This window comes from Mustela nigripes, chromosome 12, assembly GCF_022355385.1.
Source record: "Mustela nigripes isolate SB6536 chromosome 12, MUSNIG.SB6536, whole genome shotgun sequence".
NCBI classification, from domain to species: domain Eukaryota; kingdom Metazoa; phylum Chordata; class Mammalia; order Carnivora; family Mustelidae; genus Mustela; species Mustela nigripes.
Window position 1 is genome coordinate 42,369,860 of NC_081568.1, and position 13,421 is coordinate 42,383,280.

Below are 13,421 nucleotides of genomic sequence, written 5' to 3' on the forward strand. Positions count from 1 at the left end.
ATACAGGGAATGAAGCATAGGGTCTTAAATGGGTCAACTCAGAAGTGACACCTGTTAAGTCTTCTCACATTTTATCGGCCAGAGCAAGTCACATGGTCATGCTCAACTTCAGGGGGATGGAACGGACAGTGTGTACGCAGAAGGAGAGGAAAACCAGAAATACTGGTGAACAGCAGAAATGTCTCCCATAGTGAGCCATCAACAAGCAGGTACGGTGTGCCCATTTCTTGGGCAAATAGGGTGACCAATTCACCCTGGTTTGCTCAGTATTTCTCCACTTTTAGTTCTGAAAGTCCCATGTCTCCTTAGTCCTAAAACCGCTGGGATGACTGGTCACCCTTCAGGCACGGCATAGTCAAAGTACAAGGAAAGGAGACTCAGTTCTTGTCCTTGAATTAGCTATAATCTGCTATTGTTTTCTAATGTTAGGCCTATACATAGAAAAAGAGAGGGAACAATACAAAACAGGATATAAAGCTAATGCTTAGTTGTGGAAAGTATTAGTATTAAAAGAAGATAAGAGACCGTGGTGGATAGGGTTAGGGAAGGAGGACTTCCCAGAGGAATACCAATGCCAAACGATGATCATGCTGAAAGGAATCCTACCATCCCATGTTGGTTTCTGTTGCCTGCAACTAAGACAATTTTTTTTTTCAGCGTAACAGTATTAATTGTTTTTGCATCACACCCAGTGCTCCATGCAATACGTGCCCTCTCCAATACCCACCACCTGGTTCCCCCAACCTCCCACCCCTGGCCCCTTCAAAAGACAAATTTCTTTAATAATTTCCCTTCTAGGGGCGCCTGGGTGGTTCAGTGGGTTAAAGACTCTGCCTTCGGCTCAGGTCATGATCCCAAGGTCCTGGGATCTCTCTGTTCCGCAGGGAGCCGGCTTCCTCCTCTCTCTCTCTGCCTGCCTCTCTGCCTACTTGTGATCTCTGTCTGTCAAGTAAAGAAATAAAATCTTTTTTTTAAAAAAGTATCTAAAAAAATAATAATTTCCCTTCTAGGTGTTTGTGCAGGCCATGTTTTTGTCCTTCCAGCAATGGAGAGATCACTACCCATCTTCCCATTTCTAGGGGAAGAGGAGAAGCAGGGGGAAGCAATTACAAGAGGGAGGAAGAACACGAGTCCAGGCAGGGTAGAGATGGAGGTTGGCGAATTGGGAAATGAAGAATTAGAGTTGGTGGCTAAGTTGCATATAGGGGGACAGAAGTGGGGGACGGGGTGGGCTCTTTTGGGAAAAATTGGATAGAACACTATGGGGATTATCCTAAACTTCTTTCATAGGAGAAGTACAATATACCCATATATAAAAAGTTTTGTCTAGAATTTCAGGCAATTCAGGGGCCCCCGAAGCCCCTGCAGTAAGACTGCATATGCAACCTCAGTTGAGAACCTTTGAACTCAGTGATGCTAAGCGTCTTTCCAGCCCTGAAAGCTTTTTCTGTTCAGGTTGTTCTAACTGAACTCAGCTGTTCCCCCAGCGTGTTGTCTGCCCACAGTGACTTTCCATGTCACCTTTATCTGTGCATTATAGTTCCACTAAGCACCACAAAGCAGCTCAAATGCCCTCTCCTCCTGAAAGCCTGTGGCACCTGTTCGGCAGCTCTCTTGGCACACATGTGGTTTTCTTCTGAGTTATACTTGTTTGTGGGCTCTGTGTGTCCTCCCTCATGAAGACTAAGGGTTATGCAGCTCTGTCTCCTCCCTCCTTACCTGATTGTGGCAGAGACTTCCAGTCACCTTACTCATCCTATTCTCCAGGGCAGCAATGTGTGGGCTAAGGGACTACTTACCCAGCCCCCCTTGTATCTAGGGTCTAGGGGTGACTGGTGATATGTAAAATGAAATTACTGGTTGGGGCATCCAGGAATATTTTTTTTTTTTTAAAGTGAGAGAGAGAAGAGAGACAGAAGGAGAGGTAGGGAGAGAATCCCAAGCAGGCTCCATGCGCAGCACAGAGCCGAACACAGGGTGGATTGCATGATCCTAAGATCACGACCAGAGGCAGAATCAAGAACTAGAGGCTCAACTCACTGAGCCACCCAGGCACCCCTCCAGGAACATTTCTAATAAGGAAATGACTCATCTGGGAAGAAGGCTCCCCCTTTTCCTCGACCCCACCTCCTCTTCCTGCCTGGAATACAGACATGATGGCTGACTTCCAGCAGCCATCTTAGTACCCTGAGCAAAAAGATAAAAGGAGCCCAGATCTCTGATGAATTTATCCAGCCCCCATACCAGCCTTGATCAATTACTAATTTTTTCACACAATAGATTAAAAAATAAATTTGTTTAAGCCACTGCCATTTAGATTCTGTCACTAGCAGCAGAATGCAATTTCTAACCAATTCATAGGTCACTAATTAAGGTTTATTATATTGAACTTAATTGGAATATTTTCCTTTTAGAGACCCCAAAGGAAGTGAGGAAGTGAGGTAGGAAGTGAGGCTCTGCTGAGAAAAGTTTGTCAGGTCTTTGATGGAAATGTTTTGATAGCTTCCTCTTGGAAGTATATATAATCGAAAAAGATAAGAGAAAACCTAAAATTTTTGAGTCTTCAGGCTTTTTGTTGTTTTTAAGTCAGGTCTACCCTAAGTTGGGACTTGAACTCATGACTCTAAGATCATGAGTAGCATGTTCTACTGACCGAACCAAACAGGCACCCGAGTCTTTAGGCTTCTACTGGAGTATTTCTCAAGGAATGGGCAGGCTCATGTGCTTTGGAATCATCTCGAGTTCTCATTCTTTTCCTATCTATCTACAAGGAACTGGAGAACAGAGTCAAAGAATTTTCATACTAAAGTTTGAGCCTTATATCTCCAGTGGTTGTGGTGGGTCATCATCTCACCAGAGAGTCGAGTTGATACATTAATTATATTAAATTGTGTTCAACTGACTTAATGGGGAGGTTTTGGAAGGGAGAATGGAGCCTGAGTAATGCTAATTAGTGAGAAGCCACCTCTGCCCATTTTCCCAGGAGTCCCGCGGCTTGGGATTTGTGGCTTCCATAGGAGAGCAGGCAGTAAGATTCACTCTACCATTTTCTTTACCAAGAGTTGATTCATGTCAGTAATCTGGTTAGTGCTTTCTCTGTTGGATAACGTTCAGATGGAAGTTCTCAAGGATCTTATATGTAACACAGAGTAGGAGAAGCATAACATCACGCAGGGATTTTTCTCTAAGGAAAACTGCCCAGCATGGTAAGTGGGCTCTAGGGTCTGGAAACTACAAGTAATGAACATTTCTTCACATCAGTGGTTCTTAAATGTGGTTCAGTGATCAGCGGCATCCCCATCTTTTGGGAAACTGTTAGAAATTTTTGCCCTTCCCACCCTCCCAGACCAGCCGAATCAGAAACGCTGGGTGTGGGGCCCAGGCATCTGCATTGCAGAAATCCTCTGGCTCATTCAGATGTGTGCTTATGTTTGAGTAGCTCTGACCTTTATGTCCTCTTCATGTCTGATGGTGATTTTTTTTTAAAATGGATATAGAGATAAGGTAGAGAGAGTGAGGTCCAGGGCTCAGTGAGTCTATGCGTCAGCTCCCTTTTCCATGGTTGAGACATCCTTGGCCGGGTTGATGTCTAGGTCACCCCTTTCTGTAACCTCCATGTGAAACACAGGGGACTGTGCTGTGGCTTCTGAGCCAGGCCCTGAGTCATCTCACCTCTAGAACTAAGAGTGAGTCCTTCTGCTGAAAGTCCTCTGATGAACAGTTTGTTGATTTCAATGTACTTGAATGAGCAGGACTGCAACACTGGCTGGGGCTTTCCGGATCAGAGATGGATATTCACTTCTCTGGCTGCATCCAAGTCTGAAACGGACCTGCCCCCTCATCCCCCTTATCAGAGGATGGCTTTTCCCTTCTGCATGCTCCCCATGCCATTCCGTGTCAAACATATTTACTGTATGTCCTTGTTGGGTGGGATCCCACCTTCTCAGGGCCCACCTCATTCTTCAGTTTGAAAAATGAACACTTGTCCACCTATGTCAACTGCTATGGATTCACAATGTAAGCCACCCTTTCCCAACAGGTAACGGCTCCATGCCCCGCCCTCCAGTCCTCCTAGCCCTGACACCACCCTCCTTTTTCCATTCCAGTGAGACTGTCTTACCTGCAGGAAAGTAACTGGAGTGAGAGTCAGAAGATGGTGAGGATGGACACTTGGCTTTCCAAGTCCAAAACTAGAACACGCGATTTGACGAATGAATTTGTGACATTTATATTTTTTATTGACCTCTCCAAACAGTTTACGGGGATGAGGAAGTCAAATACGGGTAAACGGGAATGGCTCAGAAGAACTGTGAGAAAGGATGTAGGTCCGAGGGTCAGAACCAGGTCAAGATCCTGCAGTCCTGGGATTAAGCCCCCATGTCCCGCTCTCCACTCAGCGGGGAGTCTCCTTCTCTCTCTGCCCCTCATCCCACTTGTGCTCTCTCTCTCTCAAATAAATCAATAAAATCTTAAAAAGAAGAAGAAGAAGAAGAAGAAGAAGAAGAAGAAGAAGAAGCAGCTTACCTTACCTCTGCTCCAGGTAGACAAGTAATGTAACAAGGGGTACAGAGAATGCCCTGAAGCAGAAGGAGACACGAATTCCATCTGGGAGAGAGCAGCTCAGGGCAGGCTCCACCAAGGATGTGATGTTTGAGGGGGGCTGGGCAGATTAAGTAAGGGTTCTTCCTGTCAAGAAAATAATGAATGTAACTAAACTTATTGTGGTGATAATATTTCAATAGATACATGTATAAAATTAAAATTAAAAAAAAAAGAAAGAAAAAAAATAGGGAAGGTCTTTCAGGCCCAGTGCCATGTGGGCTTTCAGGGAGGGCTCAGTGGCTCAGTGTGGCTGGAGGTCTGGTGAAGGCAGGGAGCGAGGGAGGTGCAGATAGACAGGCAGGAGAGGCCTTGAAGGTCCAGCTTTGACTTTGTCCTGTGGGCAGTGGGAGAGACACGATCAGACTGGTGTTGCAAATGGTCACTGGGGGCTCTGGTGGAGGGTGGACAGAGAGCTCCCGAGAGAACTGGTGCAGGTCCAAAAGGCACTTCAGACCAGAAGGATGGCAGCCCCCAGGTCCAGCTCAGCCCTGCCCTCACTGAGCTCCCTGCCTGCTATAATATGGTAACTACGGCGGGCCCACTGCAGAGTAGGGGTGCCTCCAGTAGGCGGTAGGCGGTAGGCGGTGAGTGGAGAGCAGTTTCCTCCCCTCTTAGCCTGGGAGGTGGCAGCTAGCAGCCAGCAGTGTTGTGGTTACCAGGGCCTTGGGTTACAACACATGTTTGTTTTCTAAAAAACATTGCAATACCTTTTAAATCAGGGCCCTGGACAGGATCCAAGGACAGTAGCAAGGACCAGCCCCTTGGCACTTCTTAAAGAAGCAGCTGCAGAGGGTGCCAGCCTCAGGAACCTGGATTTCTGGAAGAGCCTGAGTTCAGGCAGGATTGGAAGCTGGGGCAAGGCTGGAAGCAGATGGTATCTCCAGCTCACCCCATTCCCTCTCTTCCTTCCTCAATGCACTTTTGCATCCAGAGGACTTAAGGTGATCTGTCTCCCAAGCTGTCTTGAAAAACCAGAGGCAGCAGGTGGAGACATCCAGGAATCTAAAGCCCATCTCCTTGGGAGGAGAGACCTTCCAGTTGGTCCAAGATTCAGGAGTCTGGTTTGAGAGGGAGTGAGCCCCCCATGGAAGGAGGTATGTAAACAGAAGTGAACATTGGTAGAGCATGTTGGAGAAAGCATGCAAAGACCTGCTGGGGTAGGGGTCCTGAAACAAGGGATACTCACATCCATTTTTATTGCCACAGGAAGAGATCTTCGCTGTGGTCCCTTTTCAGAGACAGAAGTTACTTCTGAACTGGGTAAAGACTGAGATTCTAGACACTTCCATCTGGTGCACTGTTGGTGGGTATGTAAAATGGTGCAGTCACTATGGAAAACAGTGTGGAAGTGCCTTTAAAAATTAAAAATATGGTAATATGTTCCAGTAATTCCACTTCAGGATATATATCCAAAAGAATTGAAATCAGGATCTCAAAGAGATGTCTGCACACCCATGTTTATTGCAACATTATTCACAATAGCTAAGGTATGGAAACAACTCAAATGTCCACTGACAGATGGACTACAAGGGGGAATATCAGCCTTGAAAAAGCAGGGCATTCTGCCACTTGTGACAACATGGATGGACCTGAAGGACATCATGTGAAGTGAAATATACCGGGCAGATACCACACGAGTCTACTTATATGTGGTGTCTCAAATAGGCAAACTCATAGAAGCAGAGAGTAGCGAGGAGGTGGTTCTCGAGATCTGTGGCACAACATTGTGCCTAGAGTTAACAATCCTCAGGATGCGCTTAAACGTTTGTTAATAGGGTGGCTCTTATGTTAAGTGTTCTCACCACAAAAACAAAAAGAAAAATAAATGAGCACTAGGAAACTTTGGGAAGTGATGGAAATGTTTCTCCCCTTGATTGTGGTGATGGTTTCAGGGGTGTATGCATATGCCCAAACTCATGGAATTGCATACATTAATTATGTGCAGTTCTTTCTATATAGATTATACCTGAAGAAAGCTTTTATTCATTTTTAAAAAGATTTTATTTATTTATTTGTGAGAGAGAGAGCACAAACAGCAGGCAGAGGGAGAAGCTGGCTCCCCAATGAGCAAGAAGCCCAATGTAGGATTCGATCCCAAGACCCTGGAATCATGACCTGAGCTGAAGGCAGATGCTTCACTGACTGAGCCACCCAGGCGTCCAACAAAGTTTTTTTTTTTTTTTTAAGACTTTCATTCTGATCCTTGGCTTGCTACTGATTTGCATTTTGACTCTGGATAACTCACATGCACTCACTTCTCTGTCCTCACATCCTTGCCCCATGTTTGACCCAGTGCCTGGCACGGAGTGAACTCAAGCAAAGATTTGTTGAACAAATGATGAATGGATTAATTGACCGGATTGGGTCCAAAGTTGAATCCGGATCCATGGGCTTCAGAGGTTATGCGAACCTCTTGCAATTTCATTCACAATTGTGTATGTATGAATGATCCCATTTTTTTCTTGGATAGGGTCAATCACTTTAATCACCATTACCATCATTTATTGATGATTTATTATGATGTGCTAAGTCTACATCTTATCGCATTTAATCATCAGGAACCACCCACTGTACTAAAGTGAAAACCCAGGTTTGAAGAGTGTTCAGGACTTGCTTAGGGTCATATGCTGGGTGAGACTGACGTCAACCAGACTTCCGATCCTGAGCTCTAAACCACTGTGAAGAATTACTGCAGCTTCTCAAAGAGATCTATGACCCCCGAAGGTGAAGGGAAAACATTCTAGGACCCCAGAGCTTTATTTCTTTGTGGGACTGTGGGGAACGTGGGACAGAGGGCGGAGGTGGAGGAGAGAGCCAACCAGCCGGAGCAGGACCGTGCCCACGCCCCCGCAAGGCTGCTATTTAGAGCAGTCCCAGAGCCCCCAGAAAGGAGGATAAGGGGGCAGGCAGGGGAGGGCGGTTGTAAAAGGAGCCCGAGGAGGGGGAGGGGGCTATCTCCTCCCCCGCCCCCGCTGCCTCCAGCTCACTCTGTCGCCTGATGTCTAAATAAGGCTTACAGGCACATTCTAGGCAGCTAAAAATAAACTCCTGCTCCCCCTCCTGCCCTTGGGCTCTGGCGACCTCCCCAGCCCCGTCAGGGTTCCCCTGGGCAGGACCAGCTCTCCGGAGCACGCCCTCAGCTACAGAAGCGTGCTTCGCGGGGGACCCCAGGGCTCTGATGGGCGTTCTTCCTACTGCAGGAGACACCTGCGCTGGATGTCAGGATTCCTGAATCCTACTCTCGGCTCTGCCCGTACAAACCTGGACAAGCCCCTCTTTTCTCTGAACTCAGTCTCCACACAGATAAAATGCGGGCATTGGAATAATGATGTAAAGCTCTGGCAGTTTTGAATGAAGTCAGGATCCCACTCTCTGGGGTCAAACCAGTTGGTCCACGGAGGTTCTTTAGGGTACATCCGTCTTGCAGACTTATTTTTAGCTCACGCGGCCTTCTGTAGCGATCTGAGTTAGCTACCCACACTGAACGATTTGAAGAATTCACATAAAATTCTGTATTTCCAGCTTCTCTTGAAAAATCAGATCTGTCCACCCCGGGCCCGCCTGCTCAGAGAAGCTCGAATTGGGCAACTGCCTCCCCCTGCCGGTGGGATGAATGTACTACAGGGAGGTGCCGACAGCCTCACCTAGCCCCGCAGGCAAGAGGATGAGAGGAGCCCAGAGCGATTGCGGTGAGTACTTAGAGCGCAGGCTCATTCCGTTTGACATCCCAGGGGCCTGAGACACTGGCATTGCTCTGTCCAGTACATGCTTGTTGAATAAATGATCCAGACAGTTAATGGAATGCTTTGGAACCTGTAAAGGACGCTTGCAGAGGTTGTGACGATGGTGCTGGCTAGCGGACATCTGGTGCCGCTGCATTGCTTAACCCCTACCCCAGAGTCCGGGCCCCAGGTCCTAAATATGTGGGAAGCAAAGGCAGAATGTAGATAAAATTAAATGTCCTTATAACCTGCCGCCCATGGACAAACACTTGAGGCAGGAAGGGTATAACCTTCCTCCAGGAAGCTCCCAACTGTCTTAATGTTAATTCCTTGCTAGAGGGAGAAACAACCTTGGTTTGACTATAACAAGGTCTCAGGTTTCCTGAGGCTTCTTTCAGCATATGAAAATCCTTTTGGAACTTCCCTTATATTTACATCCCCCAACCCTGAAGTATATAATTAATTGCTCCACACAATCCTGGGGCAGCAGCAGCTTTTTCTGTCTCCAGATCCTGTCCCTGTACTTTGATAAAACCACCTTTTGCACCAAAGATGTCTCAAAAATTCTTTCTTGATCTTTGGCTCTGGACCCTACCAACCTCACCCCTATTCTAAAACTACATCCCCAAGAAGGGGCAAAATTCTTAGACTCCCCCCCTCAATCCCCAACCCTGTTGGGAGTTACCAGATAATTAAGGTTCTTTTAAAGGCATTGCCTGGACCTCCTGAGAAGTCAGTGGGATTGTTCTTGGTTGGGAAATTACTGACAGAAACGGCCAGGATCTGTTAAGCTCAATCCTTCAGAGTTACTTTGGAGACACGCGGGGAGCAGAGAAAGAAGCAGGAGGGAGGAAGGGTAGGAAGTGTAGAACAGAGATTTTCAAAGAACAGGCTTCTGATCAGCCTGCTTGTATTCCCCTCACTCACTGGAGCTGGATGATGCCTCTGGACCGACTCTCAGACATCACAAAATCCATCTCACCTCAGCATGCAGTAGCGCGATGGGCAGAGATGATAACCTAGGAATGCCAAGACAAAGCCTTCCTGCTCTATCTCAGTAAATCATGAGGAGTCACCTGATGCTTTCCTCTGAAGGAAATAGTGATTCTATATCTTATCTCTGTCAATCAATGGTAGAGAAAAGTCAATCAGTCTGGACCCTTGCTACTCTCATTGTGGTCCTCCAACAAGTGGCATTGACTTCAAGGAGACTTTGTTAGAAATGCACATTCTTGGACTGCACTGCAGACCTGAGGAATCATAGTCTGCTTTTTAACGAGATCCCAGATGTTCTGCATGCATTTCACAGTTAGATAAAAGCGGCTTTAGACCAGTGGTTCTCAATGTTGGCTTCACCTTGAAATCCCTTGGGGGACTTTTCTTTTTCTTTTCTTTTCTTTTTTTTTTTTAAGATTTTATCTATTTATTTGAGAGAGAGAATGAGAGAGGAGAGCCTGAGAGGGGAGAAGGTCAGAGGGAGAAGCAGACGCCCTGCCAAGCAGGGAGCCTGATGGGGGACTAGATCCTGGGACTCCAGGATCATGACCTGAGCCTAAGGCAGTTGCTTAAACAACTGAGCCACCCAGGCACCCTCCTTGGGGGACTTTTAAAAATGCCAATGTCTGGGTGCCTGGGTGGCTCAGTCTGCTAGGCACCCAACTCGATTTCAGCTCAGGTCATGATCTTAGGGTCGTGAGACTGAGCCCCACATCGGGCTTCACCCTCAGTGGAGAGTCTACTTGAGATGTTCTCTCTCCTTCTGCCCCTCCTCCTCTAAAATAAATAAATAAATAAATAAATAAATAAATAAATAAATATTTTTAATAAGGGCTGATATCTGGGTCCCACTTTTGCATGCAGCCTGGGCATGGGCTCTCAGGTGATTTGTTTAAAGCTCCTCAGGTGATTTCCATGTGTGCCAGTATTGGTACCACAGCTCTACGCAAAGGCTCGAAGGTGATAAAAATCTTTGGGAATCGGAGCCATGCAAATTTGTACAGGGGCCTCCCACCCTGGGCCCTCAGATTCAGGCTGGTGGAAGGGCAGCTAGGCCTGGCTGGTGCTCAGAGACACCTTCCGCAGGGCAGCCCTGCCAGCCAGACGGAGCCAACCCCTCCCCCAGGGCATTGTCAGGCCACCCAAGGCTCAGGTTTCCAGCAAGTGGGGTGGGAAGAATGTGGTGCTCCTCTGAGCTTTGGCAATCCCACTCAGGGGTATTGCCCTGACCCGGGAGACTAGAAGGCATTGCCTAAAGACAGAAATATCATTTACCATTTAGAGAAAAATTTTTGGCTTCAATGCAAAACTGTTTATTGACTAGAGCGTCCCCTTACAATACGCGCTTGTGATTTTACGGGGCGGGCTCTGAGCCTTTCATTGCATGAGTTGTAGATAACTCATGACCCTGGAAAATCATCTTTGTTTGTGGACATGTAAATGCATGTCCTGTGGAGGTTAAATTGACTTCCCTCCTCTACCACGAAGGAGGCAGCTTTACCTCCAGTTGCACATTTATCTCAATATTCCTGATCTACGAATGTGTTTGTGTTTTAGACTTTCCTTTGCACTGGTTGTAACATCTGTATTCCTTACTGAGGAAGTTAAATAAAAACTCTCATGTGTGCTCATTTTCTATCTGTATGAGAGCTATGATTTTATCTTCTTTTTGACCATAATCCTTTACTAACGAGCCTAGCCATGATTTGAAACCGATGTCCAGGGGTGCCTGGGTGGCTCAGTGGGTTAAGCCTCTGCCTTCAGCTCAGGTCATGGTCTCAGGGTCCTGGGATCGAGCCCCACATCAGGCTGTCTGCTCAGCGGGGAGCCTGCTTCCCCCCTCTCTCCATCTACTTCTCTGCCTACTTGTGATCTCTCTGTGTCAAATAAATAAATAAAATCTTTAAAAAAAGAAAAACAAAAACGGATGTCCAGACTACACGTGGGTTGAAACCACACAGAGACCAGGCTTTAATAGAAATGAGAGATCCAAGTATGCCCACGGGGGCTGTGAAGACCTCTGAGCTCAGATGCCATGGAAAGGGGCAAGGACAGCTCAGCTTCAGCGGACTGTTGCCTGTGGGAAGGCAGGCTGGTGTGTCTAGATTCTCTGATTGTTTCAGAAAAAGTGGGAAATCCACAATTTAATGAGGAATCCCTTGTTTTTATTATATACTGGCAACTAGGCAAATTTCTAAGAAATACCGTGCAAACAAATCACGAGTTTGAGGCTGGAGTTACCGGTCTGGTGACTTCTGATCTGACTCAGTGCCCACTTCATGGGAATTTAAAGTGATAAGCACTCATCATCACACTCGGGGCACTCACGCTACCAGCCTGTGTGTACCTGCTGGGTCCCCGGCAACACTGACTCACCACACAGGGGCACAGCTGGTAGGTCATCCTGGGCCCTGTTATTGGAGGGCTCAGACCCAGTTACTCTTCTAGGAAGCTCATGACCATGAACGTTAGAGTGATAACAACTTCTAGTTTTCCAGCCCATCACTTCTAGGATGTGATTTCTTCCAGGACAATTGGCTTGTTTTAATAATTGCTACTTTTATGTACGTGGGCACCTCTTGTGGGCCGGGTGATTCACATCAGCGGATGTCACTCTTGGCTACATATTTGAATTGTCTTGGAATTAAAAAATGCACTGAGGCCAGAGATTTAGAGATATAATTGATCTGGAGTGTAGGCCTGGGGATGGGGATTTTTAAAAGCTGTCTTGATGATGGTATGTAGCCCTGGCTGGGAACCACCACCTGATGGTCTTGACCATGTTTACTCTTCCCGTTGACTCTTACCCAAATGTTTTTCACTTCTCACAAGGATCACCAAAAGTCTGTCTCCTCAGAGCATTCCCACCAGACTCAACCTTGCCACACTTTGTATTTTTCGTCTTCCAGGATAATTACTCTTAGATAGTATCTTGTTTATGTCCTTCCCTACAGCCTGCCTTTCTGGAATGAACTTTGTTGGGGATAGGGCTTTGATTATAAGGGTGGGGGCAGGAGCTTTATATAGTTCAAATCTTTTTATAGTTTCAATCTGTAAGTATTTGTTGAATGAGTGAATAGTTTAGCACCGACAAGTAGTTGTTTATTATTATTAATTATTCTTTTAATCTTTGTTTTACAAATGAGGAAAGCGAGGCCAGAGAGGATAAGACCCCTTCCTACGCTCTTGCTGGAAATGGCCAGGGTCTGCCTGACATGGAACAAGTGCTCTGAACAAGACACCGTCCTTGTGGTTTCACCTTCTATCTTGGTTTTAGATTTGGTTTTCAGTCACTGTGTCTGTGGACTTCAGCAGCTCCTCCAAAGCCCTTCAGATGGGAGATCAAATACTCTCATCCACAAGGAATGTGCCAGCTCACAGAGAGATCCTCCAAGATGGCTGAAAGCATTAGCCTTTGATGCCCATGATCAATAAGGGCTTGTGTGAAAGAGTGTGTCTGATGCTGAGAGACTGGAGTATTCAGGAGTGGGGAGGAAGTGGGTCATGGGGTTGAAGGGCCTTGACAGGTACAAAGATGGAGAAGGAATGATGCTGGAATGGAACCAGTGCAGCCCCCTTCCTAGTTCTTAATGAGGCTCTAGGGCAGACCATCATAAGCTTCCAGTTCCCCCATCTATCACCAACACAAGTGCCAAGGAGTATAGGCACATGGGCACCTCTCATACCACTGTGGGATTAGCTTCAGGACAAGTGAGTTTTAATTTATCTTGTGGTGTGGGACATTGGGCAAATCCTCTACCTGAAGGGGCCTGAAAATGCACCTACATAAAATGAAAAGGCTGTTCTAGATGAGAGCATGAAGAGCTTATCAGAATGGGAGGAAGGTGTGTAATTTAAAAAGCATATTAATTTTAGCCATTCTGACAGGTGTGAGGTGGTATCTTATTGTAGTTCTGATTTGCATTTCCCTGATGTTGAGCATCTTTTCATGTGTCTGTTGGGCCATCTATATGTCTTCTTTGGAAAAATGTCTATTCGTGTCTTCTTCCCATTTTTAATTGGATTATTTGTATTGGGGGTGTTGAGTTGGGTAAGTTCTTTAGGTATTTTGGATACTAACCTTTTATTGGATATCTTTTT